At 41.3% G+C, this 13,486-nt stretch overlaps 1 long non-coding RNA gene across 2 annotated transcripts in view; it reads right to left on the bottom strand.

Moving 5' to 3' along the window:
• The window catches only part of LOC105998175, a 44,191-nt gene extending 32,296 nt beyond the window's left edge, over nt 1-11,895 (bottom strand). For both annotated transcript variants that reach the window (XR_001175674.1, XR_001175675.1), the window contains exon 1: nt 11,852-11,895. This is a non-coding gene — a long non-coding RNA (uncharacterized LOC105998175). The remainder of the gene's footprint in view (nt 1-11,851) is intronic.
• Nucleotides 11,896-13,486: the final 1,591 nt, after the last annotated feature.

Here is a 13,486-nt window from a genome sequence, read left to right as displayed (position 1 = left end):
AGGTAACAGGCCAGTGCTAGCATGGCCCATCACATCATTGTGCTTCTCTCATAGCTGGGATGTGGGCATGTGCCACATCAGCTAATGGTTGAGTCTGAATTTTGCCAAAGTTTCTGCCCTGGACAACATCAAACCGCAATGCCCCAATCTACCTCTGATGCACCAAGGATTATAGCACTGAGCTGCTGGGCTTGGCTCTGGTTGGTTTTTTCTTTTCTTTTTTTTTTGGGGGGGGGGTCCAGTCGTGGGCCTGAACTCTGGGCCTGGGCACTGACCCTCAGCTCTTCAGCTCAAGGCTAGCACTCTACCACTTGAGCCACAGCGCCACTTCCGGCTTTTTTCTTTTTGCTTATGTGGTGCTGAGGAATCGAACCCAGGGCCTCATGCATGCAAGGCAAGCACTCTACCACTGAGCCACCTTCCCAGCCCCTCCTGCTTTTTTCTTTTTGCTTATGTGGTGCCGAGGAATCGAACCCAGGACCTCAAGCATGCAAGGCAAGTGCTCTACCACTGAGCCACCTTCCCAGCTCTGGTTTGTTTTCTGAGATAGGGTCTCATTGATTTTGTTGGCTAAACTGACCTTGAACTTTGATCCTACTAGCTCACCTTCAAAGTCTATTATTTGAGTCTAGAGAAGAGACCCAAGCTGCAGGAGCATTAAAAAGGAAGTATCCATCCACTCTTGGCTTCTGTGGTCCTAGTTTTATAAAGCTGTTGTTGTCATTCCTTACAGTGAAATAAGCAATAAAGCCTATATATATATATATATCTATGGCTTACCATACACATATGAAATCAGAAACAGAGGCAATTAGGAGACAAATTACAAAATTGAGGCACTGTCCTAAAGAAGGCGATATAGTTTCACATAGCATGTATCAACATAGTAATATGAAAGGTGTCCCAAGAGATCCTCTTTGTCCCATTCATATTCTTTCTTGCCCCTAATCATTATTACTCTCTATAGACAGAGTTGTCTATTCAAGCCAATAGCTTAAAGCGTTTTTTCCTGTTTACGGAGTGGCTTTAAAAAGATACAAGCACGTTAAATGGCATTTTTAGTTTCTAATTCAGTGGACCCTTGTATCTTCTAGTGAAGCATCTCTAATTTTAAGTCACTAAAATTTTAATTTAGCAGGGTGCACAGTTGCAGAAATGAAAAGCAAATGATTTGTAAATGGATTATTAGAAGCTACAGTGTGGGTCCAGCTTCTATTGTAAACTGATTTGTGGGTATATGGTGGTGACAGGTAATGGGGGAAGCAATAATTTTGTTGGTATTTCAGAGAAGCTCTTCATATATTCTGGATATGAATTCTTTTATCTGCTGAATAGCTGGCAAGATTTGCCTCCTTTCTGTGGGCTGTCTCTTGATTCTGATCATTGTTCCTTTTTGATGTACAGAAACATTTTTATTTGATATAGCCCCATTCGTCCATTCTTTCCTCCTATTTGCTGGGCTATTAGAGTCGTGTTTAGAAATAAATAACTATGGGGCTGGGAAGGTAGCTCAGTGGTAGAGCACTTGCCTTGCATGCCTGAGGCCCTGGGTTCCATTCCTCAACACCACATAAGCAAAAAGAAAAAAACCGGAACTGGTGCTGTGGCTCAAGTGGTAGAGTGCTAGCCTTTAGCTGAAGAGCTAAAGCGCCCAGGCCCAGAGTTCAGGCCCCACGACCGGACCCAAAAAAAAAGAAAGAAAGAAAGAACTATGTCTATATCTTTCAGTGTTTCTCCTATGTTTTACTGTAGTAGTTTTCAGGATTTAGGGCTTACGTTAAGATCTTTGATCCAGTTGGAGTTGATTTTTGTACAGGTGTGAGTTAAGGGAGTAGTTTCACACTTTCACATGCAAATACCAGCTCTCATAGAACAGTCTGGTGAAGTAGTTGTCTTTTCTCCAGCATAAGCTTTTGGCTGCTATGTCGAAGATCAAATAGCTATAGTTATGTGGTTTTGTTTCTTGTCTTCTATTTTGTTCCTCTGGTCTTTATGTCTGTTCCAGTACTAGTATCAGGCTGTTCTTGTTACTATGGTTCTGTAGTGCAATTTGAAGTCAAGTATTGTGATACCTTCGGTGTTGCATTTTTTTTGTTCAGCATTGCATATGCTATATGGGTCTCATATGCTTTTGCATATGAATTGCTTTCAAACTCTACTATACTATAGGAGTACAAGGCTCACAGCAAACATGTTAGTATTCACAACACTGTTAGCCCTTCTTCGGTGAGTAGCCATTCTTCTCTGGAGGAATAGTACTTGGCTTGCCAGTGGAACCTGAGAGAAAGGAGGTGACTCTGAAATATAAGCTGCTTGTCATGAACTAGATGTTATCTGATCTGCCCAACTATAAAGTCAGACACATCCAAGTGGAAATAGTATATGAGTGAGCATATCTGAGCAAGTCCTGCAAGCTTAAGTTTCACATGCTAAAGGCTCATCTTCCTAGTGTTCTTAGTTAGGCCTCATTCTCCCTCTGCAACTACTAACACCGTACAAACCCTTTTCTAATCACCAGTTAAGAAAAAGAAAGGCTAGCACAGTTTACATGTAGCTTAGTGTAGTAAATTGGCATCATGAAAAAGTAAGTTTGGCAGAGAGCCGCAGTCCGACTCCATTCCATTCAGTCCAATGTAAAGATAAAGAGAGAAAATTCTTTCTGTGTGCAGGACTCTGAGTAACAAATCTTCTTGGCCTTTTCCTGGAAAGAGATAGGGTGATAGACAGTACCAAATGGCTTGGTTATATTGACATGGAAGTGGAAAGAATATTCTAGAAGATTGGTGACAGGAGGCTAGAGAGGTAGCCGTGTAGGCTCAAAAAAAAAAATAGGCCCAGTCATTTTATTACATTGGTTGTCAGTCCCATAGCCATTCTTATTTTCTTATGAATGGAACTTCAGCTCCTCCATGTGTCTTTGTCCTGTAGAAAAGGTTGCCTGCATTTGTATTCTAGGAAGTGAATGAATGAATGAATCTAGGCAGTCATGTTGATTGTATTTCCTCCTAAGAATGGTTGGAGCCAGGAGTGGTACCTCAAGCCTGTAATCTTAACTACTTGGGAGGCAAAGATTAGAGGAGCACAGTTCAAAGCAAGCCTGGGCATAGTAAAAGTTCAGGAAACTCCATCTCAGCTATATGGCTGGGCATGGTGTTAAGTCCTGTTATTCCAGCTATGGTGAGAGCAAAAAAGCTGAGTTAACTGGTGCACACACCTGTCACCCCTGTCATCCCCAACGACATGATGTGAACAAGCAGGGGAATCATAGCCCAGGCTGACCTGGGCATGAAGCAAGGCCCTATAATTGGAAATAACCAACACAAAAAGGGGTGCAGGTAAGGCCTAAGTGGAGAGTGCCTGAGTTCAATTTCCAGTACTGTAAAAAAAAAAAAAGTTGGCTTAACAATCCTGAGCAAAAAAAAAAGTGCTATAAGAGGTGTTATAATACCTGCCTTCAAATATACAAGAGAGCTATAATAACAAAACTAGCATGATGTTGGCCCAAAGATAGACATGGAGGCCAGTGGAATAAAATAGGGGTTCTAGAAATAAACCCACATAACTACAGCCAACTGATTTTCCACAAACATGCCAAAAACACACATTGGAGAAAAGATAACTGCTACACAAATGATGCTAGGCAAATTGGGTATTTACATGGAATATGGGAGAAAATTACTTGCCTGGTAAAACTATTCTCAGTAACATTCAGGTGATAGTACTAAGACAAGACGCCTCAGACCAGACAGCTACAATGCCACCAGATAGAGAGATTAGTTTAGCTACAAATAATAAATAAGTAAATAACCCAGCTAGATGTCAGTGGCTTATGCCACTCAGGAGGATGAGATCTGAGGATCACAGTTCAAAGCCAACCTAGGCAGGAAAGACTCTTTTTTTTAAAAATATTTTTATTGTGAACATACTGTACAGAGGGGTTACAATTACATGGGCAAGATAATGAGTACATTTCTTATCAAGCATTGTAGCCTCCTCCTTTGTTTATCCTTCCCATCCCTTCCCAGCCTCCCTCTGCCCCCCCTACCTAATCCTCCCTGCTCCCACCAAAGTTGTAAAGTTCGTTTTTGACATGACAACTTGTATTTCTCATTGTTGCAACGGGTCCACCTGTATCCTTATTTAAACGACTTGTGGAAAGACTCATATCTAATTAACCACCTAAAAAACAGAAGTGACTCTGTGGCTCAAAATGGTAAAGTGCTAGATTTGAGCAAAAAAGCCCAAGGACAGTGCCCAGGCCCTGAGTTCAGCCCCACAACTGACAATAAAAAAGAAAAAGAAAATTGAACCCATATAAAACTGGCGTGGAGAAAGCATAGTAAGAACTGAACTGAAGAAGAATGGGAGGCTCCGGTAATAGTACATGCAGGCTCTGGCCTTGTTTTGCCATAATTCTTTTGTTCTGCCTCTCTGATAGCTTGGTCCTCAAGTGAGAACAAGTGATTGTTGAAGTGGCCCCCAGAGCATACTTCCCTGTTTTGGTCAATAGGAGAAAAACCATTCAACCCATAGTCATGGAATCTTTGTCCTCTCTTTAAGAGTAGTCTACTATCTCAGCATCAATACCAGTCCTGTGGAAATGGCATGTACAAAATGGGTTTTCAAAATTGACCTCCTAAGCAATTCTAGAAGCAGGGGGTGAGAAATTAGCATGATGGCCTAAGCAAATACAGATTTAGCTCTGAAGTATATCTTAAACTGGACACATGACCCAAACTGAGATTTCCATTCATAAGGAAGAAGGACGTAGTTCATGTAATTTTATGTAGTGTGTGGTGCCCTGAGTATGGAAACTATACTTCCTTACCTCTTATAATAAGCTGGCCTTTCAGTTTGCTTTGATGGACAGTGTTACAGACATGTCTGTGAGTTCTGAAGACATCTCCAGAGATCTTAGCAGTTTCAGCTCTCCCTTCCTGGGAATCTTGAGCTCATGAGGGGGCCTGAACCAGTCAAATTTCCTTTTCATCACTATATATATATATATATATATATATATATATATATATATTCTAAAAACCCACAGTTCTTTGGATATTTCACATATATAATTTATGTTTTGTTTTGTTTTTGGGGTCCGGTCATGGGCCCGAACTCTGGGCCTGGGCGCTGTCCCTCAGCTCTTCAGCTCAAGGCTAGTGCTCTACCACTTGAGCCACAGCGCCACTTCGGCTTTTGTTTTCTTTTAGCTTATGTGGTGCTGAGGAATGGAACCCAGGGCCTCAGGCATGCAAGGCAAGCGCTCTACCACTGAGCCACCTTCCCAGCCCCCACATATATAATTTATGACTCAACATGTTTGTATGTTGAGCACATACTCAGAACTTTTTTTTATTGATATGTGAATGATCAAAAAAGGAGGATGGGCCAGAGAGCTCAGCTGCCCTTTTAAGAGACAAATATAGAAGAGAGCTGACCTCCTATGTAATATAAACAAGGAAAGTCAAGTCTACAAGGTATGATGTAACCACCATGGAAAGGGCACAGGGAAAATGTCAAGGCATAGCTTCCTTAAGAAATACGTATGGACCTACGCTGTGCTTTGACAGGGCAATAAGTTGTTTGGAGGAAACAAAGATGGAATTACAAATTTGGGGGCCTAAAATGCATTCAGTTCTCCTGGGGTTTCTCTTTTGGGTTGGGCTTTGTAGTATTAAAGATCCTACACAGTTATTTTGGGGTCATTCTAAAGGGTCGTGGCTAGTCTAAAAATGTTATAACAATATTTCTGGATACCCCTACCTTCTGCTTTCTTCTGTGAGCAGCCTAACCACACTGTGGTGCGGTGTTTGTCCTGGCCACCTGTCCTCAGGACCACCTTGTGGCCTCAGACACCATGAAAGAGCCTAGCTCCAAGTGGTGAGTTAACAACACTGCAGCATTTTACCCACTGCACTGCAATGTCCACTGTAGATGGTTTCACACCTTTTGGCCTATTTTCCCTTTATTCCCGTTATCTCTGCCTCCCAATTATTTTAAATTCATAGTCCTAAACCACATAGATGTAGCCTCCCAATTATTTTAAATTCATAGTCCTAAACCACATAGATGTAGGTTTGAAGTACCTAGCACATCCATTTTCATGCTTTTCTCTTACTGTTTTATTTTCCATTTCCTCTTAACCCCTCTCATTTTTTCCCCCATTCAGTTATTCCCTGCTGTCCTATTTTCCTCTGTTCAATTCAGAACATCAGCCGGAAGCTTCCCAGTTGCCAAGCAACCACATCACCCCCACACACCCTTTTCTACTCTCAACAGTTTCTTCTACTTCAAAAAAAAATCATGACACCAAATGATTTCTACAAGAAAAGGAAGGTACTGCTGTTTATAACTCGAGGGTGGGCACCTCCCACACCTGCCTCCTCTTACTAGATTTTGACTGTTTGTTTTGTTGCTAATTTTCCTCTGTGAGATAACAGAATAAAAGCACAAAACATCCCTCTGAGCTTATGATATTATGAACAAGAAGATGATATATAATTTCTGCCAAAGGAATAATAAAAGAGAAAAATGTTTGAAGTTTAGCTACAAAGCATAGCATGGGCTCAAGAAGGGTTTTTGCTCTAAACCAAACCTAGCCCTCCCTAAGGAAGAGTTCCATTAGGGATCAAGTTAGCCAACAAGTCCTTCTTCCAGACCTTTATCTCTTTGAGCTGAGAGGAAGCTGCTAATGGCATGTTGAGTGTGGTTTGCACAAAACAAAGGATAAAAACAATACTGAGAATTCGTTAAGCGGTTCTCCAAATTTCATTCCTGTTCCAGACATGGATGTGGCATGGCACTTAGGCAGAAGGCATAATTGGAGGATGTGGCAGCCTTTCTCACAACATGTTCTTAAGGGAGGCCAAGTCTTCTGACACATCTTGCTAGTTTAATGGGAATGGTATCTCCATATGTCCAAACACTAGGACAGAGTAACAGACACCAGGGGGTTTGAAGAAATCTCCTTTCACCCTTGCAATACCATACATAATTTGCCTGCCTGCTGTGAATTCTTTCTATGTCTTGTGCATTTATGCAATGTCTGAGAGGCTTCCCTGCTAAGCTTTCCCCAGCATTGTTGCTCAGCACTGTGGCTACAGCCCTGTGCTAATTGGGTGGTGTTGAGATGTGCTTTGCTGGGGGTACCACAGCATTTCACATATGCGAGTTCGCATGTGTCCCAGCTGCTCCTTGCAGCTTTCTGTAAGAGGTCTCGGGTCCTGCAAGTCAGGAATACACCAATAAACTGCCTAATGTTTAACCATGGAATATAACTACTCAGACAAAGGGGGTATTTTTATTTCATTTTCTCAAGACAAGGCACAGAATTCTTCTTTATGTGGAAGGTAAAGTCCATGAGGAATCAAAGTCCCACAGGTGAAATTCAGGTATTTCTACCACCATGCAGGCTACAACTTATGAAACATGGTTCAGTAGGAAAACTCAAAGAGCTTTATGGGTTAGCCCTGGTGATAGTTTGAAAGCAAAATCCTTAGGAGACCAAAAATCCACTCCAAGGTATTCTAAGAATGCCTGACCGGAATTGGAATTGGCAAGCTACTACATCTCCTTCTAGAATCCTGCCCCTTTTACATGTGAGGTTGTCTGGGAGGTTCAGAAAGTCCTACTGTGATCTTCCAGTTTTTGTCTTAGGGTAAGCTCAACTAATGAAACATGGATTTGAATTTCTTGCAACTTTCATTTTTATATACCACTTAAGAACAACAGAGACTTATACCCCACCCAAAAGATTCACAATCCTACATTCACTTCTCATTGAAATCCCTTCTTTCCAATTTGAGGTGCCAGTCAGTATTGCTGTGTTACATTAACCGTTTCCTCCCACATTCCTACACATTTAATTTCTTTTTCTTTTTCCAACTTATTTTATCAATATGGCCTAGAGTCTCCTAGTGCCTCTTGTCACTGATAACTGTGATACCTGGCCAAAAAACAGTTATTCTTTGCCTGAAACTTGAGTGACAATGTAACCAATGCCCAAGAGCCCCCTTACCTTTCTTGAGCTCTCAAAGGGTATAGCTCCTCTGTGCACTCAGCTACCTACAATCTCAGCCATCCTTTCCTCCCTAGGGACTGCCTGATCTCTGACACCTATAGAAAGGCATTTTTCTTCCCCATCATGTTTCTTTCCTCTTCCACCTACTCTCCATACACCCCATTACGACTTTGTCTTCACAAATCTAGGCCTTAATTTCTTTCTCTCCCTTTCTTCACCTTTTTCCCTCCTAATTGGGTTCCTCTAACTCATCATTTCTACCATTCTGTCTAGTATCTTGCCCTTCATTGGTTGACAAAGCCCCAGCCTTGAATGAGTTCATCTTCTCAGCTTCCTTGCATGAATCGAGAACATTAAGGTCTCCAGGACAGCTAATACAACTCTACCATGAGCATTATTCCAATACCATTTCACCAGATATTGGCCACTCTGGTCTGCCTACCAACCCTCCCATGGGTCAGTACTATAGTCCTTACCTAATGTCAGAGTTGGTGATGATTTCAAGTGAAATCCAAGTTTATTACTTGAAAAGTAACAGAAAGTAACAAGCCAGGTGCGGTGACTCACACCTGTAATCCTAGCTACTCATGAGGCTGAGATCTGAAAATCATGGTTCAAAGCTAGCCCGGGCAGGAAAGTCTGTGAAACTCTTATCTCAAATTAACCACTACAAAACTGGAAGTGGCGCTGTGGTCAAATGGTAGAGTGCTCACCTTGAGTTGAGTGAAGGGACAGCTCCCAGGCCCAAAACTGAAGCCCTATGACAGACAAAAAAAAAAGAAAGAAAGAAAGAAAAGAAAGAAAGAAAGAGAAAGAAAGAAAGAAGGAAAGAAAGAGAAAGAAAAGAGAGAGAAAGCAAGAAAGAAAGAAAAGAGAGAGAAAGCAAGAAAGAGAAAAGGAAAGAAAGAGAAAGAAAGAAAGAGAAAGTAAGAGAAAGAAAAAGAAAGAAAGAAAAATAAGGATTACCATAGGCAGCTATCAAACTTCATGTTTTCAAAACAACACTTTAGTGAGATATTTATGCATTCATTTTCATTTATATATGCCTAAGTATTTCTAATAAGATACAGGTCTGGAATTACCTAGAATCTGAGTTTTTAAATAAAAAGAGCTTTATACTTTTGGGGTATATATATGGGTATGTATATATATGGATACACACACAAATATGTACATGCATACAAATTTTGTGTGAAAGTGGGTTAAATATATAAAAGTTAATTCACAGACCAACCAAGACAGGAAGATACTCAAGCTTATGAACAGCTAGCAAAACAACATTTTAAACAATCTTTATAACTATTAAATTGGCAAAAAACTTAAAAAATAAAACTTATTATGAGTGAGAATATGGGAGAAAGAATTGCTCCAGCTTTTTTTGGAAAGCAAACAAAAAACTATGAAAATTAAAAAATATATAGACTTCAGCCAACCAGCCTAATCTTAGAATCCAAATCCAATAAAAATAGAAGTCTAAAAAAATCAGTATATGTAAACAAAGATATTTTGGGCAACACTGATTTCTTCCTACAGATACTAAGTTCCGACTAGGTTGCCATTCTTCAGGGATCCAGGTCCTGTCCTTGAGACACCCATGGGCTGAGGAGACAGTAAGAGCCTAAGCAACGGGGGTCCCCAGGGGATGCTATGGTTTGGAGGGGGTCCCCCAGGGGATGCTATGGTTTGGAGGGGCAGTGAATTCTATGACTGCAACAGAGCATGCTTCTAAAACTTGGCATTAATTTGTGTCACCCAGGAAAGCCATGGGAAAACTTAACCCATAAATTTGTCATCAAACAAACTTTGTTCATAAAAGTCACAGGCACTCTAACTTTTTTCAATGGCACTAGAGGTAGAATATGGGCTGCAAAAATCATTAGACAATGGAAGGAAGTATCTATTACTCAGTGGTGGCCAAATGCTGTTTTGTTCATCTGCTTACTAAGGAAGTATACACTCTTGAAAGGCATTTGTTGAATCAACAAAATAAGAACTTATTTTTTTTTAAAGTTTAGCTCAGACAAATGATTTCAGTCAATAACCCCACTTAGTTAAGACCCCCATGGATAACCTTTTCTTCCAAACCTTCTTTCCTTGAATTTCCCTCTGTCCACTCCTTCCTCCTTCCCTTCCTTTCCCACCCCCTGTTAACCTCACTTTGACCCCATTATTTCAGTATTTAATGATGAAACCAAACTATCACATCTTAAATAATGGTCTTCAAATGCCAAAAAAAATAGTTCTGGGCAATTTTATAAATGTGGATGTTATATAGAAAAAATATGATTCATATTGGAAACAAAATAGACAACTGGCGCCTTATGGTTGGCTCACTCTTGAGAATCTCCTTGGAGGGCTGGGAAGGGGAGGATCTTGATTCTAAGCCAGGCTAGGCAGAAAAATTTATAACACCCCTCCCAACCTGTATCTATGGACATAGGAGGCTGAGATGGAGCGGATCTCAGTTCCAAAGCAGAGAATCCTCAAGACTCTGTCTCACAGAGAGAAGATAAATGTAGTAGCCCATACATGTGCTCCCAACAACTATAAGAATCCTACAATAGGTAAGGCAAAGTCCAAGTCAGAGTATGCCTGACAGAAATTGAGAGCCAATCATAAAAATAACCAGAACAAAAGGGGGCTAGAGGCATTCCTCAGCAATAGAAAATCATCAGTTTAGTAAATGCAATGCCCTGAGTTTAAAACCTAGGTACCACCAAAAGAAGGAGGGGTGAGGGGGGAAGAGGAGAAAGAAGAGGAGAAAAAAGAGGAGGAGGAGCAAGTCTAGGAAAAAGAAGAAGAGGAGGAGGAGGAGGAGGAGGGGAGGGGAAAAAGGAGGAGGAAGAGGAGGAAGAAATAAATCAGTGATTTATGGCAAGCTGGATTTCATAAGTAACATCTCAGAGGGATTTCCAGCCATAGAGAAATAAGAGCAGCCTATCTACAAGCTACTCTTTCTCCCTAACTATTGTTATTTAAGGAAAACACTTTTTAGGGTAGGCTCTTTTATGGAAAGGCAGGACTTCCACAGAAAAATGAAATAGTTCTCAGCATTCAAGTACTGTCTGGCATTGTTCCCCTATCAACAGCAAAACAACTGCATAGCAACCTCCATTTGCCCATTCCCTCATTCATTACTGCTCGAACAGAGGAAACACCCCTGCGACTCCTTGTCTGCTGCATGAAGTATGTCAAACAGGAGTTGCTTCTCTATGCCAAATTGGGGAGCAACACATGCTGGCATTTCCCGGAGCAGGCTGTTCACCACGTGGGTTTCTGGAGCTCTGTCTGCCTCTTGGCTTACACAAGGCTCAGGGCTCCTCTCCCCTCCCCCACTTCCTCTCACAAAGACCACATGTAACAACAATGAGCAAGAACATGGATGAAAGCTCCCAACTGTTCAAGAGCCTCCAGCTCCAGTGGTTTGCTTTATGAATACTAGGAAGGAGTTTCTCACTTGTTTTCTGTGTTCTGAGGAGTACACAGAGTTCGCAGTAAGAGCAGAATAACAACCACTCTTGAAACAAAGAAAACCCCTCGCTAAATGCTGCTTTGTGAGGGCCATTTGCCATCTGTTCATTTCCTATAGCAGGGCTGCTTATCAGGACTTCATCCTACCAATCCAGACCCACATACTTTTCCTCTGTCCCAGAGGGTGAGTTTCCATGAACTTTCCCATCTGCTTTTCAGTAAGATGTAGAAAATATTATTTATAAAATAAGACTAGCAAATGACTCACAGTGAATAAAAATAAATCAGGGTGTAATTTGTCATCATCTTTTCAGAGGGGGAAAGAAATTAAAAGGCTCCAGAATTGGAGAAACAACTCACTTTTTCAAACCTCCTCAAGGAACGTCTTCAAGTGGTAGGCAGGAAATGGGCATGGGGGGGGTGTGCGTGGAGGGAGAGTCAGGCTCAAGTGGCAAGAACACTAGCCCATCATGCATATTCATCAGCGGCAACCTGAGCGCCTGTGTCAAACCACAGTGTGTGTGTGTTTCCTGTGCACATTTTGCAGCCACACAGCCAGGAAACACTACAAAACTAAAGTGAATTAGCACCTGGCTGCTGTATAACCTGGTTTTGTAAGAATGAGGATTGTTCACTAGTGACTTAACCCACACATTGATAGGCTTTTCTCCATAGGCTCATGGCAGCCCAAGAAGTGCCCATCTGTCAGGTTGTAGTTATAGAGCCATCATTATACAAGGGTGAATTTCAAGGCTTTGCCTACTAAGAGGCAAAACAGAATAGAGTGGTTTACTTTCACTAAAGCCCTGGGTAATTCTTATTAATACTCCAACAATGAAATGAATCATTATAGCATACATGGGAAGATAATCATGCTTCCTACATGGCTTCTCTTCCCGACAGACTTCCTAAAACAAAATATCCAGACGAGCCTTGATTTCATAGTTTGCAACAAGAAGATAATAAAAATCCATCTCAAAATTATTGTAAGGATAAGTTCATATATATGACTGTACCTCCCAAATAATAACTACTTGAAAAAAATACATTCCTGACAGGCGTTGGTGGCTCACGCCTGTCATCCTAGCTACTTAGGAGACTGAGAGCAGAAGATCACAGTTTGGAGCCAGCTCAGGCAGGAGAGTCCGTGAGACCCTTCAATAAAACACTCCAAAAAAGCTGGAAGTGGTGTTGAGCTCCAGTGGTAGAGCTCCGGAGCACCCAGCCCCTGAGTTCAAACCCCAGGACTGGCACACACAAAATATATTGGTAGAGAAAAGGGAAAGAGCTATTATTAAACTCACCTTTTAAAATCATGGTTTCCGTACAGAGAAGACTCTTCACAAACGATGTCACATTGTTGAGCTGGCTGACACAATCCATCAAGAAAAGCCCAGGTGAAACTGCACAGGAAAAGACCTTCTGACTTCAGTGTTTGGAAGGAAGAGTGCTTTGCAAAGATGGCCCTGCAGTGTGTAAATGATAGGAACTTTCCTTTGTAGGGACCACCCAAGGTGATTTGAAAAGATTTGCCTTCATAAAGCTAATAGAGACAAAAGAAGTCTGAACAGTTTATCTGGTGGCGAGAAATGCATTTCAGACACAATCACAGGTATATGTTTCATGTTCACTTTTGGTTGTATGGTACGATTCAGTGCCTAAGGAATTAAAAATGCTGTAGAGAGTCATTTTCATTGAACATGTAAGCCTTTAACACTCTAGGGACACTTCATAATAAAGGACAACCTTGAGCAGAAGTGGAAGGGAGGAAGTGGCATCCATGTGTAGAAAGTAACAGATGAGAGTCTGTGGATGTCTCAGAAATAGAAGACCGTCAATGGAAAGAACAGGAAGGGGTTTGATGGCTGCCACAGGCAGTGAGATCACTAAAAAGCTGACAGCATACTTGCTTGATTATCCTGCTTTAAGTTCGTCAGACAACTGATGGCCAGGATGATTTGAATAAAGCAGCAGCTAGAAACAGGAAAGCAATCA

The sequence above is a fragment of the Dipodomys ordii genome, unplaced genomic scaffold, assembly GCF_000151885.1.
Source record: "Dipodomys ordii isolate 6190 unplaced genomic scaffold, Dord_2.0 Scaffold157, whole genome shotgun sequence".
Lineage (NCBI taxonomy): Eukaryota > Metazoa > Chordata > Mammalia > Rodentia > Heteromyidae > Dipodomys > Dipodomys ordii.
The sequence above is the reverse complement of the archived record's forward strand: the minus strand, read 5'-3'. Positions and strand labels throughout refer to the sequence as shown.